Here is a 23,774-nt window from a genome sequence, read left to right as displayed (position 1 = left end):
CGTTGCATTGTAATAAATATTCGTCGTTATGCTCGGTATTTGATGCATCCCACACAGAGGGTATGGTCGAAATGCCACTGCCTGCACCGTCCAAAGTGAGAAAAATTACCTGTCAGCTCATATAGTTTACCCTCAGGTGGGCTTGTGTTCCCGTCCATACCCACTCGCTGTCAGTGTGACCTTTTTATGAGTTACAGTGATGCAAAACCTCCCGCACGCACCAGCCCGCACCTATGCACTCTCCTTGTGTTCAAGGCCTTAAAGCAGCCCTTAAGGAGTTCAGGCCTTCCTTGGGTTCCATCCCCATGAGGCAAATGAGGGTCCCTAATTCATGTAACATTAACAGAGGAAGTAGACTGGGTCCATGTACTTCAAAGAGGATAATATGGGACTGGGTGTTAGTTTAATTTTATACGTTTATGTGAAACTACAGAATGTAGTGAAAGTTTTTTGGCCTATCAGATAGAGCCAGGATTGTGTGGGCATGAATAATGAGTGAATGGAAGTGTGGCCCATTGGACTGGGCAAAGTTGGGCTGTCTGGACGTTGTTACTTCTCACCCTGCCCTTGGGTGGGAAATTAGGTCCGGATGATGATAATGATCTATCTATCCATTGCCAGATGCCTCAATCCCGTTCAGGGTGGCCACAAACAAATCGTCTCCACGTCGCCCTGTCCCCTGCCATTTCACTGCCCCGCTCCCAACTCTCACCCCCCTCTCTCGTATACCTCTCCACCCCATCCCTCCATCTCATCCTCGGCCTCCCCTCCCTCTCCCCCCCCTCCACCTCACTCACATACACTCTCCTCGTCAGTCTCTCACACTCCATCCTCTCCACATGGCCAAATCACCTCAGTGTGTTCCACCTAATGCTTCCCATAACATCCATATCCACACCACAATGCTCCTTTATATCCTTATTTGTCAGCCTGTCTCTCCATGTGACTCCACATGCTCCTCTTAAATAACTCATTTCCACTGCTCTTACTCTTGACTTGTGTTCATCCAACAACGTCCAAGCGTCACTTCCATACGTTAGAGTTGGTATCACAATACTGTCATGTAGTAACTTTTTCACTTCCATGCTCACTTCCCTGTTTCATATCACTGCTTTCAAGGAACCAGCAATCTTTCTTCCTTGTTGTACCCTTTCAAGCACTTCGCCCTCCAAACTTCCATCTTTACTCATCACACTACCCAAGTACTTAAACGTACTCACATTTTCCATTTCCTCACCATCCAACCTCACTGTACATTCACTGACTTCACCTCTCTCAAAGACCATCACTTTACTCTTCCCTACATTCACCTTTAGATTCCGTTTCTTACACACTCTCCCAAACTCATCCACCAAGCCTTGCAGCTCCCCTTTGTCTTCACTCAACAACACAGTATCATCTGCAACCAACGTACAGGGAGTTTCCAAACACTACCCTCTCTCACCAGGGCCACTCCAACATCCACTGACCTACCTTGTACCTCTTTTATTACCCCAGCCATGTACAGATTGAACAACCATGGAGACATGACACAACCCTGTTTCAACCCAATCTTCAAAGAGAAAAGTTCACTTAGTTTTATCATCCACACTCACTGCAGCCTTAGCAACATCATACATACTCATCACAGCATTCAACAACTTCCCATCTACTCCATATATTCTTAATACTTTCCACAATCCTTGTCTATCCACCCTGTCATATGCTTTCTCCAAATCCATGAAAGCCGCATACAACTTCTTTCCCTTCTCTAGAAACTTTTCCACTAAAGATCTAAGAATGAATATCTGATCTACACAACCTCTTCCCTTCCTAAAGCCTCCCTGTTCTTCTCCAACTAATTCCTCTGTTCTTTCCCTAACTCTGTCAATAAGTATCCTACCATACACCTTTCCTATTACGCTATGAAGACAAATGCCCCTATGATTACCACACACTTCTTTTTCCCCTTTTCCTTTGTACATGGGAATAATTATACCTGACTTCCAATCCTTCGGGACTCTACCTTCCTCCCAGGCCAATCTGCACATCTTCCACATCCATTCTACTACTATCTCTCCCCCATGCTTCAGCATTTCACCACACACTGCATCAATTCCTGGGGCTTTCCCCAATTTGACACTCTTCATTGCCTCCACAACTTCTGTCCTACTGATTTCTTCCTATCTTCTCACCTCCCTCCTTCTCCCAGCCATTCCCCAGCCACTTATACTCGCATTGCTTCCATCCTCTACGTTCAACAATTCCTGAAAGTGTTCTGTCCATCTGCTCACTTTTTCTCCCTTCTCCACTAATAATCTACCATTTTTATCTTTCACTCCCCTACTAACTTCACTGCCACCCTGTTTTACTCTCTTCACCTCTTTCCAAAACAGTCCCTCCACTTTACACTCAAATTCCTTCCAAATTCCTCATCCACTCTCTTCTTACTCTCTCTTACTAATCTTTTCACCTCTCTCTTCCTCTCTACATATAACTCTCTCTTCCGCCTCTCAACTTCTTCCACGCCCCTCCTTCTCCCAGCCATTCCCCAACCACTTATACTCGCATTACTTCCATCCTCTATGTTCAACAATTCCTGAAAGTGTTCTGTCCATCTGCTCACTTTTTCTCCCTTCTCCACTAATAATCTACCATTTTTATCTTTCACTCCCCTACTAACTTCACTGCCACCCTGTTTTACTCTCTTCACCTCTTTCCAGAACAGTCCCTCCACTTTACACTCAAATTCCTTCCAAATTCCTCATCCACTCTCTTCTTACTCTCTCTTACTAATCTTTTCACCTCTCTCTTCCTCTCTACATATAACTCTCTCTTCCGCCTCTCAACTTCTTCCACGCCCCTGTTTCTCATCCATTCATTGTATGCTTTCTTCTTTTGTGCCACAGCCTGTCTCACCTCTTCAGTCCACCATGCTGTTCCTTGCACCCCCTTCCGTCTTCTCTTCATCCCACACACCACATCACATGCTGCACATATTTCTTCTGTGAATATCCTGCACACACCTTCCAAGTCCCCATCTGCTCCAATTCATATTTACCCAATCGTTCCTCCACTTCTCTCTTATATTCTGCCTTTTTCTCATCCTCTTGTAACTTTTCCACTCTCCTTGCAACTACTCCTTCTTCCCGTCCTTCCCTTCTTCTATTTCTCCATCTTACTTGGATCTTGATTCTGGCCACCACCAAGTAGTGGTCAGAAAGTCCACTCCCCCAACCTCTATAAGCTCTTGCATCCATTACACATCTTCGCATCCTTTCATCCACACACACATAATCAATCATTGCCTTCCTCCCATTCAGTTCACCACCCACCCTTCTCATCACTCGCCATGTATACCTGTGGATCATTCTGTGCCTGAAGAGAGTATTGGCTATCACCAACCCCCTCCCGGCACAAATGTCCATTAACGCACCGCCATGATAATGATGATGACGATAATATTAGCAAAATGCCACTCCTCCCCAGGCTGGTTTATTTATTAGCTTCAGAAGATGTTTTTATTTCTACAGTGATATTATTAGGTTTTATGATTTCTGAGCTCAATGAAATCCAAACAATAACAAAGAAACACCATTTATTTAATGCAAGAATGAAGGAACCAAAGGCCAGGAGCCCGCAAACCGTTCCTTCCAAGAAAAAACAAAAACAATACAAAAGGGAGCCTAATTCAAGATCCGTCTATTTTGAGATGTCTGGACACACTGCGTTTGAAAGACTGGAGATCATAGGAAGTAGGAAATACAGAGGGTGGCAGTTCCAGAGCTGTCTTGTTGCATAAATGAAGGACTGGGAGTAACAGTTAACTCTTGCCCTGTAATACATGTCTTTCACCCTCATTACTTCTCTTTAGTAATGGTAAATAATGGAAGATGAAAACTTACAAGATTTTCCTTGTTATAAAATTGCATCTAGTCTTAGTGGAAGGGAGATGATTACGAATATCACCAGCACTCACCACAGCATATAGAACCGTTAAGACATAGTCCGCCTTAACATACTTGGGGTTTCGTTATCTCGGGACTTATCTTGGAAAGATCGTATTACATCTCATAAAATTTGCTTCCAAGAGATTAGGTGTGCTAAGACGACTCCGTGTCTTCTTTACCCCTGCACAGATGTTGACTTTACATAGGGGTTCCCCCCCACCCTTTGAAGAATACAACTCTTCCCAACAAGGTTGAGTCAAAGGCTTTTCATCTCATTTTTTTTTTTTTTTTTATGTGTCCGACTCTGAGCATAGGCTTCACAGCCTGTAGTCCTCCTACATACCATACACCTCTCCACATGTCACCACTTCGGCGCTAACACCCACCGTCCATATTGAATACATGCTAGGGCTGTCTCATACAGGACTGGTGTATTGGTATTAGCGGGGGTACTTTTATGACATGTCGGCGGGTCTTCTGGTAAATCAGGAAAGTCTGCTTTTATGAAATTCAAATCCTTAAACTGTTCCCTGCCCCAGCCAGGATTCGAACCTCGGTCCATCAGGACTGCAGGCCGCCTCTCTACCGATTCAGCCACCGCCTCCCCCATTTACTCTCCTCCTCTTACTGGCTCCCTTCAACCTCTGTCTCTTCGCATTTCTGTTGCATCATTATCTCTTTTCTATTGCTACTGTTCCTCTGAACTGTCTGCTTGCATCCCTCCACCACTATGACAGGCGCGTAGCACCCGTTTAGCAACAAACTCTCTTTCCTTTTCTGTCCAACTATCTAATGCTAAAGTTAACCGTTACTCCCAGCTCTTCATGTACGCAACCGGTCAACTCTGGAACTGCCTCCCTCTGTCTGTATTTCCTACTGCCCATGACCATCAGTCTTTTAAACTAGTGTGTCCAGGCATCTCGAAATGAGAGGACCTTGAAATTGGCTCTCTGTTATCTTGCTTTTGCTTGGAGGGAACAATCTGGCAGGTTCCTGACCTTTGGTTCCTTCTTCCTTGCATTAAAAAAAAGAAAAAGCCTCAGCAATAGTATATACAGCTGTTTAACACCCATTTAGCTATGAACACAGTATACACAGCTATCTGAGGTACGACACACCTAGCCTTACCTCCACACAGCTACGGTATCCAGCTAAAACACTACATAAGGCTCTGTGACACTCGAGGGGTGCTTCTTCCGCCTGGCATTGTCCATAATATAGCGTCCCTGTAGCATTACCATTCATCCTTGACACTTTCAGACGGTGACTTATTTTCAGTTAAACCCTGGTGCTTATAGGCAATTATAGTTAATTTTAGAAAGGCTGCTCGTGCTGAAGGGGTCATTGAAGGCTTTAACCAATTCCTGTATGAAAAGAGTCCCCAGCACGTAATGAAAATAATAATGATAATGACAAGAAGAAGAAGAAGAAGAAGGACAATGAAAATAATTATGAAGATAATAATAATAATAATAATAATAATAATAATAGTAGTAGCAGTAGTAGTAGTAGTAGCAGTAGTAACGAAGATTATAATAACAACAACAATAATAATAATAATAATAATAATAATAATAATAATAATAATAATGAAGATAATAACAAAGATAATAATCTATCTATTGCCAGACGCCTCAATCCCGTACGGGGCGGCCACAAACAAATCGCCTCCACGTCGCCCTGTCCCCGCCGTTTCACTGCCCTGCTCCCAGTTCACACCCCCCTCTCTCATATACCTCTCCACCCCATCCCTCCATATCATCCTCGGCATTAGGAGGAACACACTGAGGTGGTTTGGCCATGTGGAGAGGATGGAGAGTGAGAGACTGACGAGGAGAGTGTGAGTGAAGATGATATAATAATAATAATAATAATAATAATAATAATAATAATCATAATAATAATATTATTATTATTATATTTTTATTATTACTATTATTATTATAATCGCCTCCATGTAACCCTGTCCCCCGCCACTTCACTGGCCTGCTCCCACCTCACACCCCCCACTCTCATATATCTCTCCACTCCATCCCTCTATGTCATCCTTAGCCTCCTCCTCCCTCTCCCTCTCCACATCACTCACATACACTCTCCTCGTCAGTCTCTCACTCTCCATCCTCCCCACATGGCCAAACAACCTCAGTGTGTTTCTCCTACCGCTTCCTATCACATCCACATCCACACCACAACTCTTCATTTCCTCACTTGTCAGCCTGTCTGTCCATGTGACTCCACAGGCTCCTTTCAAATAACTCCTTTCCATTGCTCTCATTCTTGACCTCTGTCCCTCCAACGAGGTCCAAGCTTCACTTCCATACGTTAGAGTTGGTATCACAATACTGTCATGTAGTAACTTTTCACTTCCATGCTCACTTCCCTGTTTCTTATCACTGCTTTCAAGGAACCAGCAACTTTTCTTCCTTGCTGTACTCTTTCAAGCACATCACACTCCAAACTTCCATCCTTACTCATCACACTACCCAAGTACTTAAACATACTCACATTTTGCATTTCCTCCCCAAGGACTAATAATAATCATCATCATCCAATCCTACGTTGCTCCATGAGGAGCGTAGGAGCCCGGGGCTAGGCAAGTTGGTCCTGACATTTAAGATGAGTGACCAGCCTCACTCATCCCTGAGTGGCATTACGTGAGCGATAAACCCCAACCATCCCTTGGATATAAACCTGCACAGGCTCAATCCGATTGGAGCGCTGTAATTACTCACTAAACCACCAGGCACCAAAATTTGGTTATATGGTTACCACCCAGCGTAGTAAATGGTTTCCTGATGTACAGGAAACCATTTGGCTTGTCACTCAGTGTAGAGGTACCCACTGAGTAACAAGCCAAATGGTTTCCTGTACACCAGGAAACCATTTACTATGCTGGGTGGTAACCATATAACCGAATTTTGGCGCCTGGTGGTTTGGTGAGTAATTGCAGTGCTCCAATTGGATGATGATGATGATGATAATGATAATAATAATAATAATAATAATAATAATAATAATAATAATAATGATAATAATAAAAACAATAATGAAGGTAATGGTAATAATAATAATAATCCATCCATCCATCCATCATCCAATCTACGTTTCCCCATGAGGAGCATAGGAGCCCGGGGCTAGGCAGTTGGTCCCGACATTTAAGATGAGAGTGACCAGCCTCACTCATCCCTGAGTGGCATTACGTGAGCGATAAACCCCAACCACCCCTTGGATATAAACTTTCACCGGCTCAATCCGACTGGAGAGCAATAATTACCCACTAAACCACCAGGTGCCAAAATTTGGTTATATGGTTACCACCCAGCGTAGTAAATGGTTTTCTGATGTAGAGGAAACCATTTGGCTTGTCACTCAGTGTAAAGTCACCCACAGGCAGAAGGAAGAGGAAAGAATGAAGGAAAGAAAGACAGAAGAGGATGGAAGGAAAGAAGGATGGAGGAGAGGAAAGGGCAGACACCTGACAGCAGCACTACATCGAGTGAGTGGATGGTGAGCCCCCCCACCTATATAATAATAATAATAATAATAATAATAATAATAAATCACAACAACAGTTTAATCACATTGCATATATCGGTAGTCCTAAGGTTCGTATTCTCGCCGATTGACGAAGTTCCCTAACACCTTCCTTGTAGCCCAACACTGGCAGGTGGTTAGTGGCGTGGTAACACTGGCAGGTGGTTAGTGGCGTGGTAACACTGGCAGGTGGTTAGTGGCGTGGTAACACTGGCAGGTGGTTAGTGGCGTGGTAACACTGGCAGGTGGTTAGTGGCGTGGTAACACTGGCAGGTGGTTAGTGGCGTGGTAACACTGGCAGGTGGTTAGTGGCGTGGTAACACTGGCAGGTGGTTAGTGGCGTGGTAACACTGGCAGGTGGTTAGTGGCTGGTAACACTGGCAGGTGGTTAGTGGCGTGGTAACACTGGCAGGTGGTTAGTGGCGTGGTAACACTGGCAGGTGGTTAGTGGCTGGTAACACTGGCAGGTGGTTAGTGGCGTGGTAACACTGGCAGGTGGTTAGTGGCTGGTAACACTGGCAGGTGGTTAGAAAGAGAATAAGAAAAGAGGAGAAAAAAAGAATAAAAAGAGGAAAAAAGAGTATAAAAAGAGGAGGATGAATTGCATAAAAGAAGAGAATAAAAAAGAATATAATACAAAGGATATAAAACAGTATGAAAAAGAGGAAGATAAAAAGAGTTTCTATAAAGAGGAGGATAAAACAGAATATAAAATGGAGGAAGAAAAGAGTATAAAAAGAGGAGGACTTAAAAGAGTATAGAAAAAGAGGAGGATTTAAAAGAATATGAAAAGAGAAGATAATTTAAAAGAGTATAAAAAGAGAAGAGGATTAGAAAGAGCATAAAAAAAGAGGAAGATAAAAATAAAAAATAAAAAGAGGAAGATAAAAGTAAAATAAAGAGCAGGATAAAAAAAGAATACATTATAATAAAGCAGAATAAAAAAAGTAAAAAAAAAATGGAGGAAATAAAGAGTATAAAAAAGAGGAGGATAAAAGAACATAAGAAAAGAGGAGGATATAAAAGAGTATAAAAAAGAGGAAGCTAAAAAAAAAAGAATATAAAAAAGAGGAGGATAAAAGGAATATTAAAAAGGAGGAGGATAAGAAAGAGTTTTAAAAAGAGGAGGAAAAGAGAAGAAAAGAGCAGGATAAAAAACCGTATAAGAAAAGAGGAGGATAAAATACTATAATAAATGTGGAGGATAAAAAAGAGTATAAAAAAAGACGAGGATAGAAAAGATTATAAAAAGAGTAGGATAAAAGAGTAAAAAAGAGGAGAGAAAAGAGTACAAGAAAAGAGGACGATAAAAAAGTATAAAAAAGAGGAGGATAAAAAAGTATAAAAAAGAGGAGGATAAAAAAGAGTATAAAAAAGAAGAGGATAAAAAGCATATGAAAAGAGTAGGCTAAAAAAAAGAGCATAAAAAAGAGGAGGCTTAAGAGTATAAAAAAGAGTAACAAAAAGGAGGAGGATTAAAGAGAGTATTAAAAAGAAGAGGACCAACAAGATCATAAGAAAAGAGGAGGAGAAAAGAAAGAGTATTAAAAAACAGGAGAATTTAGACATCCTCCACTTCTGCCTTCCTTCCACCACACTGCTTGGATAACCTGTCACGCCTCTTGCTGGCCTCACAGATTAGTTTTTTTTTTTTTTTTTTCATCTTGGATTTGATAACCTTAAATAAAAAAATAACTAAGATTTATTGGAATTAAAGTCTTACTTTCAATAATTTAACCACAGTATAGAGGAAACAAGAAATTATAATCTGTCTGTCAACCTCAGGCATTATTTAATCTTAATATCGAGGGGAAATAAAAATAATAATAATAATAATAATAATAATAATAATAATAATTTCCCATTGTCAGTGCCTTTTCTCCATAACTAGACCTAAAAATCTCATCCCTCGATCGTAAATATTGGACTGTAACAAGAGATTAACACTAACTTGTAATATAGTCACGAAGAAGTGCTAAGGAAAGTATGTGTAGCCGTAGCATTGTCCTTTTCCCCCACTTAGCTACGAAATAAGTTGCAAGAGAACGAAAATTTGGGCCAAGTTAAGGTGAAAGGAGCATAGCAGATGAAAATGGTGTTAATTATTGTGGTCGTGTTAAGGTGTGTTAAGGCAGGTATCTATCCATCCACAGAGCCCGGAGTGAGTCTTCCTCGAGTGATACTTCAACTCTCACTCCTCCTTGACCCCTCCACCCACCCTCGGCCTTCTCAGATTCGCGGGAACTGAGTGAGGCGGAGTGCGACCGTGAGATGTTGAAGGGGGAGGATGGAAGGGCTAGAGGTCCTGCTTCCTCGAGTAGTAGGGACGTGGAGGAGAGCATCAAGGCGGAGTTAGAGGAGCTGCTTCACAGGTACGAACACCAGCAGCAGCGGGAGGAACAGAAGAAGCAGCAGCAGCAGGAGAAGCGACCACCCGCAGAGAAGAATCCTTACACTATCAACGTATAGCAATGATGAGAACACACGACATGCTCTGTTCACTTTCATTTGGACTAAAATTGCCGTTTCTGTAGCTACAGTGATGAGGTGCGACAGTAAATTAACACTAAATGGTGCTACGCAGGAAGAAGTGCTGTGAAATGAATGTACTGTATATGCACAACACTGTCTTTTTCTGCCACTGAGCTCAGTGAAATACGCAACAAAAAAGACGAAAATCTGGGCCAAGTTTAGGTGAAGAAACTATAGTTATCTTGATGCTCCCAGCCACTGCCAAAACACACACACACACACACACACCATATAAAACCATTGGACAAGATCGTTTTTGCCTCTTGCATCCGCTGGCGTGTTTATATGTTCCGTTCCTGACACCAACAGACAACGTTACGGAAGCCAGGAAGAAATTTTGATGGTGAAGGGGTTAATGAAGGCCACGCCAGACCTCTCTAGTTGGAAAAGAAAGAAAGAAAACAGAAAAATGAGAGAAAAAAAGGAAACGGAGAAAAAAGAAGAAAAAGTGGTGAAGGAGAGAGAATAAGGGAAGCAAAGGAAAGTCGTGGGAATAAATGGCTCAAGAGTAACGCAGTGATTGGCTGGAGACACTCACAGAATGGCAGACACAGAGACATAAAACCTTCTATTTCACTGCGTCTGCGTCACACTTAGGGCATGTCCGTCACTGCCCTCCACCCCTGCCAAAGTAGCTAAGAGTAGCGTCCTAGGCCAGAGATAACGAGCTTCTCTCAGCTTAGAAATATTAACTAGGAGAGGAAAGCAAGGTGAAGAGGTGAAATACTAGATGATTTGGTCCTTGAATGCATATAGGGCTCACTGCTGCCTTCAACAAAACTGCTCAAACTCCTTAACAGCTCTGAATAAGTGACTCATTTTTATACACAATTCTATCTTCCACTCTTACACGATGCTTCTCTCGGTATGTTTCAAGGCTGTGTTTCCGACGTCATTTTTGTCACAGTACACGAAAATACCCAAGAATATTCGTTGTGACGTGTGACGTAAGTATGTGTACGTTTATATGTTGTCATAGTTACTGAGTCAATGGATCTTGTAAAAAATTATAGACGGTACATTGCACATTTTCAATAAACATTCCACCAATTTTAGACAATAAAGAGATTTCTGTTTTACCCTTATATACAATACTATCACAATCACTGTACCCTTTTTACTCTAACTTGACCTAAAATTACCATATCCACCTTGAATGCTCAGTTGCAATAATAGCAGTAGAATATAATGCTAGTCAAGAAGTGCTGTGGTAAGCACGTAGAGCTGTAATGCTATCTTTTTCAGTCGCCGTGCAATGTGAGGCTAATTGCAAAAAGATGCAAAATTTGGGCCAAGTTAGAGTAAAAGTAGTATATGTTCTTTACCCGCCTTGAGAAAAGGGAAGTGGAGGAGAAGATTGGAGATAGACCAGGGGAGGAGATATTGGTGGCACACACACACACACACACTGAACCACCATGATCCATTACCTTGCCCATACACCAACCCTATCTTCCACCTTCCTCTCGATAGGGGCGTAAAGAAATCGGTGATCATGATAGTACACACAAATCACAAAATCTTGAAGACAATAGTAAAGCTGGCTATAGCTGAGAATATTATTGGTACTGTATTTTGGTTATCATATAGACGTGGTACACCAAGTTAAAATATTACCTGATGGTACTTTCGCTTATGGAAAGGTATGTCTGTGAGGTGAGGCCAGGATTCCAGGGGTTTGAATGGTGAACGAATAAGTGTGTGCCCATTTCACTGGATGAACTGCTGTTTAAATATTCCATTATCATATTCTTTTCCTTTTCTTTTTTCTTTTGGGAGGAAGAAGGAACCAAAGGTCGCGAGCCTGCAATTATTGTTCCTTCCAAGAAAAAAACAAAATACAAGAGAGAGCCAAATTCAAGATCCGATCATTTCGAGATGCCTGGACACAGCGTTTGAAAGACTGGAGATCAAAGGAAGCAGGAAATACAGACAGAGGGAGACAGTTCCAGAGTTGACCTGTTGCATAAATGAAGGACTGGGAGTAACAGTTAACTCTTGCATTAGGGAGCTGGACAGAGAAGGGATGAGAGTTTGCTGCTAGACGGGTGCTACGCGCCCGTTGCAGAGGTGGAGGAATGCATGCAGACAGTTCAGAGGAGCAGGGACCATTGAAATAGCGACAAAAAAAAAGGATGCAACAGTGTTGCGGAGAGACGGAGGTTCAAGGGAGCCAGTAAGAGGAGGAGAGTTAATGAGACGAAAAGCCTTTGACTCCACCCTATTAAGAGCTGTATGTGAGGAGCCTCCCCACACATGAGAGTTATACTCCACACAGGGGCGGATAAAACCCCTGTATAAAGTCAACAATTGTGCAGAGGTAAAGAAGGAACGGAGTCGGCCACGCTCGACATGTATCAGCTCTAGGCTTGTATGATTCCCCCCTTGGGGGGCTTCTAGTTGCTCCTGCTTCGCATGTATTTATCTACTTTTCAATTTTCATTTATCTTCTTGTTATACTTCCGTTCATTTTTCCATTTTTCCTCTTGTCACTCCCTCTTTTCTTCCTTCCTCTTATCATTCTTTGAGTATTTGCTTCATCTTCATTTTCCATTTTTTCTTAGTCTCTTATATTTTGACGTTTCCGTATCCATCCCTTTTTTCTTTTCCTTCTTTCTTATTTACCTCTCCATATGTCCTCTCCCATTCTCTCTCTCTCTCTCTCTCTCTCCTTTTGCCCACTTCTTTCATCCTTCTCACCTCTACCTACATCCACGTCATCTCTTCCCTCTCCGTTGTCTCTTTTTCTTAACCATGTCAATGCAGTAATGTCTTAGTCATTATTTCCTCCCTGTTTTCACACGATTAGCAGATACAGCTTCCATTAATCACTCTATTACAAGACGTTGCCCTGATACTCATAACAGAAATATAATAAATAATAAATAAATAGTCTGGTATACGCTTTTTACAGTAACTTGGCCTAAAATTGCTCTCTCCATCTTGGATCCTTAGTTGTAACAAGAGACAAACACTAGAGTATCAGGCCCGTCTAGCAACAAACTCTCATCCCTTTTCTGTCCAACTCTCTAATGCAAGAGTTAACCGTTACTCCCAGTCCTTAATGTATACAACAGGTCAACTCTGGAACTGTCCTCCTCTGTCTGTATTTTATACGTCCTATGATCTCCAGTCTTTCAAACACAGTGTGTCCAGGCACCTCGAAATGAATGGATCTTATTTGGCTCTCTGTCGTACTGTTTTTTGCTTTTTCTTAGGAGGGACGATTTGCGGGCTCCTGGCCTTTGGTTCCTTCTTCCTTTGCATTAAAAAAACAAAGTGTTATGGAAAGGCTGTAAAGCTGCAGGATTGCCTGGTTCACCCACTGAGGTATGTGAAATAAACTGCAAAATAGGATATGCAGGCCAAGTTAAGGTGAAAAGAGTATATCACCAAGATTTTAATACTAATTGTGCACTCGAGCTGAAAAGACTGATTTTCTTTATAATTTTCTTTCGTTAACCCCTTCGTTAAGACAGGCCTGTCGAAAGTGAAAGGAGAATCGTCTGATGGTGTCTGTCTTGCGCTACCTGGTCATCCCTTACACCCACTGTCACCTCCACACCAGCAGACTGTGCCATGCCAGCAACACATAAGATCCTACCAAGTGTTTATAGTGTAGAGCTATCTACGGCCCCGCTGTATATGACACCCACCCACCGGACGTGGGGTAATGGAAATATGTAGTAGTACAGTAATAGTAATAGACTATTACAAGGTTTTCAAGGTAATAGTAATAGTAATAGATCACAAGTTCCTGGCTGTAATAGTAATTGTGACAGTAATAGAAGGCAAAGTAATAGATAACTGTATATTACTTTCCCATTACACACACTTCTTTAATCCCGTTTACCATAATCAATAAAAACAGCCATCTCACCTTGGTTACCTATTGGCTGCGCTCCAAGCTGCAGGTACACCACAGGAGACCGTGCAGAATGGAGAGTGGTCAGCAGGCCATCAGATGATGTAGACGTACTTGTGCATTCCGTGGAACAGCCTCCCAACGATAATGAAAATAAAAACCATTTTCTAACTATCTATCTATCTATTGCCAGACGCCTTAATCCCGTACGGGGTGGCCACAAACAAATTGCCTCCACGTCACCCTGTCTCCCGCCATTTCACTGCCCTGCTCCCAACTCACATCCCCCTCTCTCATATAACTCTCCACTCCATCCCTCCATCTCATCCTCGGCCTCCCCCTCCCTCTTCCCCCTCCACCTCACTCACATACACTCTCTTCGCCAGTTTCTCACCCTCCATTCTCTCCACGTGGCCAAACCACCTCAGTGTGTTCCTCCTAACGCTTCCTATCACATCCATATCCATACCACAATGCTCCTTTATATCCTCATTTGTCAGCCTGTCCCTCCATGTGACTCCACAGGCTCCTTGCAATTTCCACTGCTCTCACTCTTGTGTACTTCCAACAACGTCCAAGCTTCACTTCCATACGTTAGAGTCGGTATCACAATACTGTCATGTAGTAACTTTTTCACTTCCATGCTCACTTCCTTGTTTCTTATCACTGCTTTCAAGGAACCAGCAACCTTTTTTCCTTGTTGTACCTTTTCAAGCACTTCACCCTCCAAACTTCCATCCTTACTCATCACACTCCCCAAGTACTTAAACGTACTCACATTTTCCATTTCCTCATCATCCAGTCTCACTGTACAGTCACCGACTTCCCCTCTCAAAGACCATCACTTTACTCTTCCCTACAATCACCATTTTCGATTTAATTAAAACCGTTATCGTAAATACCATATTAATAATAATAGTAACACTAATAGATGACAAAGTAATAGTAATTGTAAACAGATGACCACTAAAGTAATTATAATAGTAATATAATAGAGATCAATAACAGTAATAGTAATAGTAATAGAAACCCAGTAATATACCCCATGTCTGACACCCACACCCCCACACCAGTAGAAAGAGCCGTGCCAGCAACACACAACATCCTACCAAGTGTTTCTAGTGTAGTGCTATCTACGGTCCCCCTGTATATGACACACCCCCACACCAGCAGACTGAGCCATGCCAGCAACACACAAGATCCTACCAAGTGTTTCTAGTGTAGTGCTATCTATGGCCCTCCAGTATATGATACACCCCCACACCAGCAGACTGAGCCATGCCAGCAACACACGAGATCCTACCAAGTTTTTCTATGGTCCATCTATTTTATGAAGAGCGTTTGGGCGTTGTCCCTCTTAGGGAGTCCCCGTCCCACAGTGTTGCCATACTTTGTACTGGGCAACTTAATCGGATTAGAATAAAGGCGCTAGTGACAACTCTCCCTCTCAGCACACCACTCTCCTCTCTCTCTGCATACAGAAATTACATTTTTTATAGATTTATTTCTATAAAAAGTCTATACATTTTTATGAATTATTAGAATTTGAGGAAAAGCCTCCAGACTGACTGTCTGCCTTGTTGCTATCTTAATCATTCCCTTTCTCCATGACCTTTCCCCCAACTCTCTGTTTCTGTCTGTCTGTCTGTCTGTCTAACATTATTTTTTATTATGACTGTGATTTTCTCCTTAAAGTGTGATGTTTATTTGTGGTTTATAACAGCTTTTGAGGGAACAATTATAGGTCCTCTGTTTGCCTTCTCTTCTAAAAAAATACTTATTTACGTTGTAAATAAGTTCTTTTTCTCTCCTGTGGAGCACACGAGAGCGAGTAGCAAGAGTAAGAGCATCCATCTCAGGTGGCGACCAGAGTGGAAATGACCTGGATTAACACGGTCACTCTACCCTTACAAGCGTGGCAACGTTGGAAAGCAACGTTGCCAAGTGATGTGGTATTTATAAAAAGTAATTGCTATTAAAAGAAAATAAGAGGCATTTATAACACTATATAGCCTTATTAAAGAATTAAATATATATACTGTATACTGTAAGGAATTGTTGAACATACAGGATGGAAGTAATGCGAGTATAAGTGGCTGGGGAATGGCTGGGAGAAGGAGGGAGGTGAGAAGATAGGAAGAAATCAGTAGGATAGAAGTTGTGGAAGCAATGAAGAAAGTTAAATTGGGGAAAGCCCCAGGAATTGAGGTAGTGTGTGGTGAAATGCTGAAGCATTGGGGAGAGATAGTAATAGAATGGATGTGGAAGATGTGCAGATTGGCCTGGGAGGAAGGTAGAGTCCCGGAGGATTGGAAATCAGGTATAATTATTCCCTTGTACAAAGGAAAAGGGGAAAACGAAGTGTGTGGTAATCATAGGGGCATTTGTCTTCTTAGTATAATAGGAAAAGTGTATGCTAGGATACATATTGACAGAGTTAGAGAAAGAACAGAGGAATTAGTTGGAGAAGAACAGGGAGGCTTTAGGAAGGGAAGAGGTTGTGTAGATCAGATATTCATTCTTAGATCTTTAGTGGAAAAGTTTCTACAGAAGGGAAAGAACTTGTCTGCAGCTTTCATGGATTTGGAGAAAGCATATGACAGGGTGGATGGACAAGGATTGTGGAAAGTATTAAGAATATATGGAGTAGATGGGAAGTTGTTGAATGCTGTGAAGAGTATGTATGATGGTGCTAAGGCTGCAGTGCATGTGGATGGTGAACTAAGTGAATTTTTCTCTTTGAAGGTTGGGTTGAAACAGGGATGTGTCATGTCTCCCTGGTTGTTCAATCTGTACATGGTTGGGGTAATAAAAGAGGTACAAGGTAGTGTAGTGGATGTTGGAGTGGCCCTGGTGAGAGAGGATAGTGTTTGGAAACTCCCTATACTGTTGTTTGCAGATGATACTGTGTTGTTGAGTGAAGACGAAGGGGAGCTGCAAGGCTTGGTGGATGAGTTTGGGAGAGTGTGTAAGAAACGGAATCTAAAGGTGAATGTAGGGAAGAGTAAAGTGATGGTCTTTGAGAGAGGTGAAGTCAGTGAATGTACAGCGAGGTTGGATGGTGAGGAATTGGAAAATGTGAGTACGTTTAAGTACTTGGGTAGTGAGATGAGTAAGGATGGAGGTTTGGAGGGTGAAGTGCTTGAAAGGGTACAGCAGGGAAGAAAGGTTGCTGGTTCTTTGAAAGCAGTGATAAGAAACAGGAAAGTGAGCATGGAAGTGAAAAAGTTACTACACGACAGTATTGTGATACCAACTCTAACGTACGGAAGTGAAGCTTGGACGTTGTTGGAAGGACACAAGTCAAGAATGAGAGCAGTGGAAATGTGTTATTTAAGAGGAGCCTGTGGAGTCACATGGAGTGACAGGCTGACGAATGAGGATATAAAGGAGCGTTGTGGTGTGGATGAGGATGTGATAGGAAACGTTATGAGGAACACACCGAGGTGGTTTGGCCACGTGGAGAGGATGGAGGGTGAGAAACTGATGAAGAGAGTGTATGGGAGTGAGGTGGAGGGGGGAAGAGGGAGGGGGAGGCCAAGGATGAGATGGAGGGATGGGGTAGAGAGGTATATGAGAGAGACCAACTGTGACCAGGGGATTAATATATCCATGTGAATCAGTATTCTTTAATTCTTCCCGCGAGTCCAACTGTGACCAGGGGATTAATATATCCATGTGTATCAGTATTCCTTCAATATTTATTTAGCTTGTAAAGTTTTCATATGTCTGCTGATGTAGATCCTCATTATTATTTTGTTTGGGTTTATTCACAGTGAAGAGTAATGAGTCTCAGTTCATAATGCTTACTAAATTTTTGGTTATTTCGAGTTTGAGTTTTGCTATCCTTTAAGGAGTGGTACCAACGACACTGAGTGGCCCGCAAGGTGTCCTAATATCTAACTGCTCACGCCCTCTCAAAATCAGATCACGCTACCACATTTACCATAAACTCTTAATAAGATTACGCTACCCTATTTCTCTTAATCGCTAAAATTCTCAAATATCATGCTACCCCATTTTCCATAATCTCTAAAATTCCAAGCATTACACGGGTGACTAAATTTCTGAGTGTTACACTGGTTGCATAAATGGTGGGCTCTAAAATTTTGATCATTACAATGGTGGACAGTGGTGGCCTAAAAATCTCTGGTATTACAAGTTAACTATTGTTCACGTATTATTGATGGTTTTTGAATATTTTTAATTCTATGTTTGCACTAGGTGTTGTCTTTTTAATATATAAAGATGCAGCAATATGATATATTCCTCTATACATTATGTAGGATAATATCCAAGCATATAAAGATGAGTGAGTAAGTTTGCTGATGACGTTGGATACATGAATACCGAGTGTTTACATATTTTGCCCACGGATTTTGAGCTTGAGTTGGTTGCTTATATCCATTATTATGCTAAGGTGGCTTCCCTGGGGATATATCAAGGCCTACTCCCTGTAATCACTATATAGGTTACTGTTTGTTGAAAATCCATAACTTAGACCTCTAACTGGAATATGAGCACCATCAATCTTAGTGTCTTACCTAGCGGCAAAACATGAGGTCCAGCTTCTTATCTAATGTACGGTACTTTACTTCCACTTTATTTATGAAAATATCCAGTTTCCTTAACAGTGTCTCATTCAGTGAATTTTACAGTATGGCAAATCTTTTTATTAATGTGAAAACTACACGTAAAATGAATATACCTTACCTGGTAAAGTCGCTGGCAGATCGGTTCGCTCTTCTGACCTTATTTTCCCATATTTTCCTTCTTCCCGGATCTCTAGGGAATCGGAAAAGGTGCATACGAGGTCTAGTTCTGTTTGTACATCCATATGCAGGACAACCAACCATATTTACAGGCAAAAAAAGAACCAGCAACACAGCATGTCACATCTTATTTAGCACCAACCAATAGTCTGATTTGTCAACATTATCATTTGGCACTTATGACGGTTTTTACGCAAGCAATCAAATACAGTAGATGTGTAGAGATTTATATTTAACATAAGTCTTCATTTGCTCAAATAAGGAATATACCTTATAATTAAAACGACATCTTGTTAAGCAATTAGTCACATTCCTCAGTGGGTGGCAAGATATACTCCATGACAAATCTGCAGACAAGTTTCTTGACGTTGGACCCATCATGGCGCCCATGAAATCCAACCAATCAGCAAGCAGCAAAAAATATTGGCTGTCCAGTCTCTCTTGTTAGGCTCATTGAGATTACCATGATGGAGACGACGAATGCGGGTGTTTCAATATGGCGGCTGTAAGTCACACGATCGCTGAGGCAATAGCCCTCCATGTTATAGAGCTGAGTGATGAGTACACAGACACACAAAAGACAGTGAGTTCATGTCAAGTTTCCCCGCCTACCCGGGATAGACTCCTCCTCCATCCCACAGTGCTACGTCACTATGGTAGAAGCCACGACGATGAGGTGGCGGTTGGGGGGATGCGTGTATCAACACTGGGCGGGAGGAGGGAAATTTCACGGTTGTGGAGGTGGTGGTTGGCAGGAAGAGTATATACTCTATTTTTTTTAAGTATTTACACTGTGTGCACACCTGGACTGTGCCTGCACTGAAGTCTTCAATCTTTCCCCTTGCGGCCTTACCTACCCACCCTCCCACGAGGGAATTTCAACTCGATTTGTGCGCTTCTCTCTTCTCTCTCTCTCAGTAATGATAAAAATAATGAGCATATCTTTTTGCTAAAATATGTGAACAGCTTTACTGGAGAAAAACTAAAGTAAATAGCAAGAAATGTATTTCCACATGCATAAACCCGTATGCTATGACATTACTGCATAACTCAATATCTCTAAAGAGTTGCACTACCATTTTTTGACTATTTCTTTGTTGAAGTTGCAGTAGTAGTTCAGATGAACTTTTGAGGCATCTGGAACAAATAAATGTGTAACTGAAAATGTATTACCCATACAGTTCAGATTATGTGTTGGCTTTATTTGGTTAATATTAATATGACCGAAAATTAACATATTTGTCCAGAAAAATTACCTAGGTTGTGATTAAGTGACTGACTGCATCAATAGTGGTCATTTTTGTGTGTACGGTATATTTCAAATATAGTTTGTGATAGCGGCTGTGTGGTTTCGGGTGTTGGGCGGAATTTTTTACTGGGCTATATTCCCTTTCCTTGGGGGAAGCAGCCTAGGTATATAGATAGATAGATATTCAGGAGCACAGGAAGAGCTCATTAGCCCCTCATTTTTATTAGTTTATTGGTCACTCTCATCTTAAATGTCAGGACCAGCTGCCTAGCCCCGGGCTTCTACGCCCCTCATGGGTCAACGTAAGATTGGATGATGGATGGATGGATATTTTTGCAGACAGCTGGTTAGTATTATGCTGTGCAAGCTATGACTGTTAAGATTATGGAAATAACACATAAAAAAGTATCTTTATTTTGTGATAGTAATAGAGTGGGTAAGGTTGTCGAGTGACCTATTTTACTGGGCTATATTCACGAGCACACGTAGGTAGAGGTCGACTAGCGCCTCATCTTCATTACTGTAGTTTATTTCTGTATACAACTGGTTAATATTCTGCTGTACAATATGTATGCATGTTTTGCCAATATTAAAATGATTGAAGTAATACAAGTATACTGTCTACTTTGTGATAGCGGCAACGTAGTTGGGTGGTCAGGCTATGATATTCACGAGCACGGGAAAAGCTCACTGGCGCCTCATCCTGTTAGTTTATTTCTATATACGGCTAATTATATTCTGCTGTACAATATCTGTGCAAGCTATGCCGATTTTAGGAATATTTAAACAACACAGAAGAGAATAGTTAAGTGCAATATGCATGAATATATACAAGCACAGATATTACTTACTTGAATTACTTGAAGAAGTCTAGAGGCCAAGGCCTCACGGTCGTGGTGGTCCACCGCTGCGCCCCAGTCCTGTGTCCCTTTGTTTGAGGTCCAGCTGGTCCGGGAAAGAGTTTGAGGCTGCCCTGCTGAGTTGGGTGTAACCCGGGACAGGAGGTTCGTCTGGTATCTCCACCAGGAATCTGTCCAGAGCTCTCTTCAAGACCTCTACCAAGCAGCCCTTTTTGTCTCTCAGTTCTTTGGGGAGACAGTTAAAGATTTTTGGTCCATTTATGCTGAAACTATATCCTAAGAGGGTTTTAATCTTGTGTGGTGCCTGGCTGGGTGGTGCTCTTCTTGCACACTGCCGTCCAGCACAGTTACTTGTGTAGAACTATTCCTGATTGATTTGGAACTAGTCCCTCCAGGATCTTCCAGACACAGATGGCCATATATCTCTCTCTCCCTCTTTGCTGAGAGTACATTTTCAGGGATTTTAGCCTGCTCCAATAATCAAGTGACTTCATTCCTCTGATCTGGCATGTGAAGAGACGCTGGACAGATTCTAGGGCTTGAATGTCTGCAACCTTATGGGGTGACCAGAGCTGGCTGCAGTAATCCAGGATGGGTTGGACAAGAGCCTTCCATAGGGTTACAAGGCATTCCGCTACTCTTGTACCGAAAGTTCTTAGTATCCACCCAGCTACTTTGCTTTCTTTACTGTTTCTTGAATGTGGTGCTGAAATTTTCCATCTTCACTAAGATAAACTCCTAGGCATTTGACTTCACTGCTGGTGCTTATGGTTTGTCCATCTTCAGTGTAGATTTCTGTATAGCTTTTTAGATTTTCTAAGGGAGCACATCTGAGCAGCTCAAATTTATCACTGTTAAGGACCATGTTGTTTTTCCTTGCCCAGTTATATACAGTATTCAGATCCTTTTGTAGTTCCTTCACTTCCTCTAGTGATTTGGCATTTTTACTAATGTTTGTCTCACCAGCAAATGATAAGAGTGTAGAGTGTTGAATCTCTTCATCAATGTCCATTATCAGTACAAGGAAAAGAAGTGTCCCCAATACTGAGCCCTGCGGTACTCCGCTAACTACTGGTCTTTCTGATGATGACGCTCCATTTGCTTTGACAGTCTGGCTTCTGGAGGACATGAAGTTATGCAACCAGATGCCAAGATTACCAGTGATTCCCAAGGTTCTCAGCTTGTGGAGGAGTATTCCATGATTAACCCTGTCAAAGGCCTTGGCAAAATCAAGGAATACCACATCCACGTTATTGCCAGCCGCCAGTTGGTTTAATAGGTGATCGTGATGATGTAGCAGCTGAGAGAGACATGACCTCCCTTTACGAAAACCATGTTGACTATTGTTCAATAACTTTTGGTCCTCTAGGTAGTCAACAATATGGTTCCTTATAATCTTTTCAAATATTTTGATTATGTGGGAGATGAGGCCACTGGACGATAGTTTTTGGAAAGACCTCTTTCTTTCCCTTTGTGTATTGGCGTTATTGTGACTCTTTTCAGGTCTCTGGGTATTTTCCCTGTGTCCAGTGATCTGTGCCAGAGAAGGTATAGGGGTCGTGCAAGAGTGTTTTTACATTTCTTTAGTAGTACTGCTGGGATTCCATCCAGACCTGGTGCTGAACTAGACTTTAACTCATCAATTGCCTTGATAACATCCTCCTCACTGAAGCTAATGTCTGTCAGGGTATGTTGCTATTGTCTGGGTGGGTCAGTCCTAAAGAAAAGTTGTGGGTCATGGATGATCTTTGTGTTGTCCAGTTTACTGTAGACTGCTTCATATTGGTTAGCAAGAATGTGGCATATTTCATGTGGGTCCATTACCAGGTCACCTTCTGACAGCAGAGGCCCAATTTAAGATTTAGTTCTGGAGTACCTTTTTGTATATGAGAAGAAATACTTGGGATTACTCTTGATTTTTGTCACAGCCTTGGTTTCTTCTCTCTTTTGTTGATCGTCATAAGAGTCTTTTAGCTTTCTCTCAGTTTCTGTGGTTTTTAATTCTAGTTTTGCTTTTCTTTGCACATTGGTTGTTAAGTTTAGCTTTTTTCGTACAGATGTCCTTTTTCTCATTAGTATTTTTCTGGTCCATGGTATCGCTTTGTTTCTAGTTGATCCAGATGTCTTCTTTGGTAGTATCAAGTTCATGCACACTTGAAGGAGTGTAGACAGGAATGTTTCCAGTGTACCATCAACATCTTTGTTTTCTAGGGCCATATCCCAATTTGCCAGTAACAGGTTTTCATTGACTTTGTCCCATTCAATATGGTCATGGAAGAAGTTTAGGGCACCTAGGTCTTGAGTCTTTATTTTTGTATCAGATATTTTCCTTCTTTTCTGCAATGTGTTCTTATTTTGATGAGATTGTGGTCTGACCAGACAGTTTTCTATAACTGGTAGAAATGTATTAGTTCACGGTTATTTGTGAATACTAGATCTAATACATTTTCACTTCTTGTGGGTTTCTCAATGACTTGGGAGAGGAAGTACTTGTCTGCAAGGTTTATTAGACCATTTGCTTGTTCTTGTTCATTATGTGTGCCCCCTGTTATTTTTCTTGATGGCCACTGTATTATGGAGAAGTTTAAGTCTCCTGTTATGATTATGTCTGGTACTGGTGCTGAGAAGGAATCAAGTGCCATTTCTACTGCTCTAGTTGCAGTCTGGAAGTTTTCCTTGGTGCAGTTTGGAGGACGGTATATACTGACCAAGACTATGGCTATTCCCTTGATATAGATAATATTTACTTCAACTTGCCCATTCGAGAATGAGAGTAAAGTATCAACAGTTGAGGCCAGGTCATTTCTTATATAAGTTATGACACCCCCATGATTTTGCCCAATCCTCTCAGTTCTGAATGATGTGTAATTTTCTAATTGTATCTCTGCATCATATATTTCTTTTGAGAGGTGTGACTCTGTTAAGGCAATAAAGGCATACTTTTCCTCTTTGGATACTTCTGAGATGAAAGGTACCTTGCTTTGGTCACATTTTGGGTACAAGCCTTGAATTTTGCCTAACAGGACATTTTCT

At 41.7% G+C, this 23,774-nt stretch overlaps 1 pseudogene; it reads left to right on the top strand.

The window, feature by feature from the left end:
* The window catches only part of LOC145413498 (cell adhesion molecule Dscam1-like), a 60,426-nt pseudogene extending 50,494 nt beyond the window's left edge, over window positions 1-9,932 (top strand).
* The last annotated feature ends 13,842 nt before the right edge of the window (window positions 9,933-23,774 follow it).

This window comes from Coenobita brevimanus, chromosome 12, assembly GCF_032717465.1.
Source record: "Coenobita brevimanus isolate Jiangsu-jjx chromosome 12, ASM3271746v2, whole genome shotgun sequence".
NCBI classification, from domain to species: domain Eukaryota; kingdom Metazoa; phylum Arthropoda; class Malacostraca; order Decapoda; family Coenobitidae; genus Coenobita; species Coenobita brevimanus.
Note: the sequence above shows the minus strand (reverse complement) of the source record. Positions and strands in the feature narration are given on the sequence as shown.